Source organism: Rhipicephalus sanguineus, chromosome 2, assembly GCF_013339695.2.
Source record: "Rhipicephalus sanguineus isolate Rsan-2018 chromosome 2, BIME_Rsan_1.4, whole genome shotgun sequence".
NCBI classification, from domain to species: Eukaryota; Metazoa; Arthropoda; class Arachnida; order Ixodida; family Ixodidae; genus Rhipicephalus; species Rhipicephalus sanguineus.
This window is the reverse complement of record NC_051177.1, coordinates 180,165,441-180,171,354: the sequence shown is the minus strand read 5'-3', so window position 1 is coordinate 180,171,354 and position 5,914 is coordinate 180,165,441. Positions and strand designations below refer to the sequence as shown.

Below are 5,914 nucleotides of genomic sequence, written 5' to 3'. Positions count from 1 at the left end.
CTATGAGCCTCCCGAGGTGTGGCGATCCGGTGGTATGTTGGGCTTCGGCTTCAAGGACATGCGGCGGACTTGGGCCGTCTTTGTAGGCGGTTCGCCGGTATTGGACTCAACCGGGGTCTTGTTCTCAGCTTCTGTTTCCTCACGTGCTCTCTTCCACGGGGTAGTCTTCCTATCCATCATGTCGTCAAGTTGACGCTCGGATTTCTCTACTGGTGTTTTCTGATAGTTCACAGTATTTTCCATCGGTTTGGTGGGCGTTGCCGTTGACTTCTCAGAGTGCGGAGTGCGTTGTCTAGCGGGCACGCTTACATGCTCTTCCGGTTTGTCGCTACTGGCTGGTAGAAACGAAGGAAACGTGTCAACAGGCTCAAGTTCCCTCGTTTTGCCAGCTGCAACTTCCTCGGCTTCTGATTCATCCATCTGATGTTCTGTTTTATCATCCCATGCAGAGGGCCCCGCAACCTTCGCATAAGTTCTTACGCACTCTTCCTCAGCATGGCCAAAGCGCTTACATGATGTGCATCGCGGCACTCTACATTCACGTCTGATATGGTCTGTTTGTTTACATCGTAAGCAGAGGGGAGCTCTTCCAGCAACCACTACTAAGGTCAGCTCACCTGCTACACGCAGCTGATGCGGGATGTCTTCTTTCGTGTAGCCTGCTTTGAGCTGCAGACTTATGAGCCGCGTCGTTGACCCTTTCTCGGATAGACCTTCTGTGCGCCATCGCTCCCTTGACACTTCCGTGACTTTGCCGAACGGTGCAAACGCCGTCCGTATGTACATCTTCGTCGTCGACATGATGAAGGACCCAGTGTAGCTTTAGCCTTATATCCTGGTTGTTCGGATCCACCACGAGGCAGCGCCGCTCCTTCACTGACACTTGAGATGACGAAAGCAGTTTCTTCTTCGCCTCGTTGTTCTTCAGCGTCACCGCCCACACGTGATTCATTTGGTATGCGCCTAACGCTTCAACGTCAGGCAACATACCCAAGTATTCAAGTGCGTCACGTATGTGTTCCACTCGGTATGGCCGTCCTCGAACATTAGCATGAAGGAAAACAGTATTCAAAACGATACGACCGGTTGGAAGCGGAGGCAAAATAACTTCATATTCCTGGTATCCGAAGGCAGCATTCCGGTCACCGCGGCTAGGCATGGCCGCTGATACCGCCCCCGAGGAGCGTAACATTCCCAAACCGTTCACGACAGTGTCCGGAAGTAGAATCCTGCACCACTGTTACCACTGTGCCGGAGCCGCGCTTACCTCTTAAACGACGACACATTGCAGACTCTCGATCGCAGCGCTGCATGTGGTTGACCCTCTTTGGGCTTCAGTTTCTGTACATTGGTGCGGCGGCCGTTCCGAGCACTCCCCTGTTGTAGTACACTCTAGTCATGACCAAAGTGGGCTTCCGATAGAACAAAGGGAAAAATTTTATTTGACAAACTGAACGTGGACGAAAATCCGGAAGACCGGTGGGAGGCGCTGCTGGCGTCCGCGAACCCTGAGGACCAGCTCCGGTTGGTGGACAGGGCTCGAGCGTCAGCTGCAAGCCATGGCTACCTGGAATGAGGAAGTCACCCACCTCTGGGCGAAGAGCACGCGCGCCTGGTCCCTCAATAAAGTTTAACTCTCTCTCTCTTCCCTTTGTTTAAAGGACGCTTCAAAGGACGCTTCAATAAATACAAATAAGCGCTTCGAAAAAAATGAGTATACCAAGTGGCGGCTGCGCGGTTTACCTCTCCGTCGCCGCCTTGGCTGTCCGTAACGCGGTGGTGTATTAAGCGTATATAATGTAACCAACAAAAAGTATAGGCGAGAATTTTTTTCATAATTGCGGTCTTGATGAGCTCAATGAAGGCAGCCAAGAAGGAATGTGGTGGTTTACTTAAACTGAATTGAGCCAAATGAGTGGGCCCGAAGCCTTTTTGTGTCAATGCCGTTGTCAGACACGCACGCACGCGCACGATACAGGCACGCAGGCACACACACACGCTCATACACACGTGATAAAGACACGCACATACATACACACACGCAGATAAATACACACGCGATACAGACACGCACGCACATAGATACACACGATCATACGAACGCGATACAGGCACGCACGCACATACACACGCGATATAGATACGCACATACATACACACGCGCGTACACACGTGCGTGCACATGCGAACAGACACGCACGCACTTACATACACATGCGCATACGCACGCGATATAGACACGCACGCACATATACAGGGTGTCCCAGCTATCACGCAGCACGATTTAAAAAAAGAAGAACGGCGTTACGCGAATCAAACCTACAGCATGTTTTCCTAGTACACTAGAGTAGCCACTGCTATTTTTTTGTTAATGAGGTTTCATTAATTAGTCATAATTATATTTTTAACTCGACAAGTACTCGCCTAATTGTCAAAATGTCAATGAGGCCTATGTAGGCATGTTCAAATGGCATCTAACTGCGCTACTTTCAACAACGTGCTAATTGCGCGCTCATTTTTTCCGGCTAATAAAGAAAGCCCGCTAAATATGAAAAATAACACGTGACTACGCTCCCACCCGCAAAGTAAACCAGCGCCCTCAAATAAGCTTACTGCAAACAACCGCTTTGCCTGTTGCGAAAGACAGCGTTCCGCATTTTGGAAAGGGTAGAGGTCGGGCGCCAGCGATATGCGTGCAATTTCGCTGGGATTCAATCCGTTCGATAGTACGCCGCAATCATCCATATCTCACGGCCGACTGTTCTCATTGAAACGCGGCAGGTGTTCTGATTACGGCCCGACTCTGTAAAACCAAGCGGTGCGTTTCTAGGCCGGGGAGTGGCAGATAGGGCGATGCGTTTTTTTTTCTTTCTGCATTTTTTCCTTGATACTGTCTACCTCATAGGGAGCCTGTTTGAGGGCACTGGTTCCCGACGCGCGCAACACTCTAGTCACGTGTCACTTTCGCGGGCTTTCTTGATCAAGTGGAAAAAATGAGCGCGCAATTAGCACGTTGTTGAAAGTAGCGCAGTTAGATGCCATTTGAACATGCCTACATACGCCTCATTGACATTTTGACAATTAGGCGAGTACTTGTCGAGTTAAAAATATAATTATGACTAATTAATGAAACCTCATTAACAAAAAAAATAGCAGTGGCTACTCTAGTGTACTAGGAAAACATGCTGTAGGTTTGATTCGCGTAATGCCGTTCCTCTTCTTTAAAATCGTGCTGCGTGATAGCTGGGACACCCTTATACATATACACGCGCATACATGCGCGATACACACGCGATATAGACGCACGCACATACATACATACATACATACATACATACATACATACATACATACATACATACATACATACATACATACATACATACAAAATACAGACACGCATGCACATACACACGCACGCGCAGGCGCACACATATACACACACATACGTGCGTTCAGGCACATACACACGCCAATACAGACGTGCACAAACGCACGCAGGCGCATGCATGCACACATACGCACACACATAGGGGCGCGCACGCACAGGCGTGAATACACATGCATAAACGCACGCACATGCACTCATACACAAACGCACGCACACACAGGCGCAAACACGCAAACACGCGCGCACACACGCAGCCGCACATGCATACATGGAAACACGCATAAACCCGCACACACCCGAACATATACGCCTGGAGTGTTCACGCCTGGAGGGTTCATGGCGTGCGTGAGCGCACTAAGTTTGCTTGCGTGCGCTTTTCGTGACGTCACTGTCAACTGACTGGGAGGGATTGCGCATCGCAGCAATTCAGCGCTGCGGATGCGCCGGCTCCGCGAAAGAGAGTGGGTGAAAAAAAGAGGAGGTTCACGGCGCGGCGAGGGTGTGGCTTCGTGGATAAAAAAGCGCTACTTTCCAACATCAAGGGGTTTTAGAGCTGCCTAGAGTTACTGTATATGCTACCTTTGGGTAGCAGAGTTGCGCATAGGTCTGGCTAGCAACCACGGCTATGTCGCGAAGAATCACTCTGTTTTTGCAGGCGACATACCTACCGTGTCACCGGTCGACATCTTTGGCGTGTCGACGACTGGTGATTTACTTTAATGTGAACGACTAGTGTCAATCCAGTTCGCTGAAGCGGCGCCATCGAGAAATACAAAAATTGGCCCCAGCATCAGCTTCTCCGCAACGCATGGTTGCTAGCGGCGTTTGGAAGACAGATGCGCAACTCTGCTACCTAAAGGTAGCATATGCAGTAACTCTAGAGCTGCCGGCTCCGATGCGTCATCTGTGTGACATCACTGATCCTCGCGCATGCGCAGCACGGCTCTAGAGGAGCCACGCGAAACTGGCTCGGCTAGGCCAGTGTAGTTAACGCTACAAAATAGACCGTTTGATGGAAGTGTAGCGCTGTGTGTGTCTCCGTGTTCTTCTTGTGTCCCGTTACCTTGTGCTACCACATTTTTAAAAGAATGCCGTAGCAACAAGCCCGCCTTGCAACTTTACTAGAGCTCGGAGCTGCTTCAGTGTGTGTAGTATCAGCCGCGAGATTGCCCGAAGGGCGCGCTTTAAATCAATGCTCCTACATTTTCCTTCAATTTGAAAGCTGCCCTTAAGACGCGCGCTAAAAAGTGACCCATTTCTGCACCCACTGCCGATGTGGAACGCCGAGTGAAAAATGCGTGGAACCCCACCGCATGGCAGGAGAGGCCGTATTCTCGAACGATCGCAAAAGGCAACGATTGCAAAAGCATTGCCTTTGGTTGGTGCTGATTGGCTATTGAGCAAAACCCGAATAGTGAGGACGCCATCTAGTATTTCCGTCAACGTGTGTGTGATCTACGGCGCTCCTGATATGCCTGGAATAAAGGAATATACCTGATCACCGTCGGTTGGTGGTGAAGTCTAGCATTTCAGTGACATAGACGGTAGCTTCTATAGTATTCAATCCTCGGTGAATTTGCGCAGCATGTTTTACGCGGGAGCTTTCAGCGAGCATTACGTTGGGGTATTTTCAGTACTCGTTCTTTGCCAGCGCGTATTTTTACGTGGTTTGACCGTTCCAGGAACATGAACCATGCGTTGCTCGCGTGGTTTATCACGCACCGGCAACATAATGCGATGTTGAGACGATGTCGCTGCGGCGGCACACTACAGCTGAACTCTCCGAATACGCCATGTTAAACTCTCAACGAAAATACATTTCACGTAAAGTTGCATTCTTTAAATATTATACTGTGCATTAAACAATAGCACAAAAACGTTCAAAGCACTTTCAACACGTCCTACAATTCAAGTAGCCACAGCCAAGCCTGGCCACTGCGTTGAAGCCAGCATACGCTCGAAGACTCCGCACTCGGGTCGCTCTGCGCTCGTACGGTACGCTCACTCTTGTGTTGTGAGACATTCGTGTTACCAACGGCTAGTGCAACAATGACGTCACAGGCAAGTGTTTCTTCAGTTATTGAATGCATTAGATTCTGCGGCACCAAACGCGATACTATCGCCTTTCGCGATCGTTTGAGAATACGGGTCCAGGAGACGCCGAGGGGTCACACCACGCGACAGTTTTAAACAAAAGGAAATCTGAGAGCGTTGGGTTGTAGCGCGCTGCTCAAACACGAAGTAACAACCGTAACAGTTCGCGTTCATTCTGTGTGTACCTGTGCGTTATTTTCGAGTGTCGTTCCTTGTGTTTTAGTAGCCCTCTGCAAGTGTCGACTTGTGGCTGTTAGTTCACGGTCGTCCTGTGCGTGTTCTTTTCTTCAGTCCTTTGCGCTCGAGCGGCGCTTTGCAAGTAGCGAGCTGCTTGCCGTTCTTCGTGTGACATTCTGCTTCGCCATTGCGGCGAAACTGTGACTTTTTTATGGGCGCGAAGGCATCTTGATAGAAGAGCCGCCACTTCAA

At 49.9% G+C, this 5,914-nt stretch overlaps 1 pseudogene; it reads right to left on the bottom strand.

The window, feature by feature from the left end:
• LOC119382060 (uncharacterized) lies at positions 1 to 1,192 on the bottom strand (annotated as a pseudogene).
• Between the last annotated feature and the right edge of the window lie 4,722 nt (positions 1,193 to 5,914).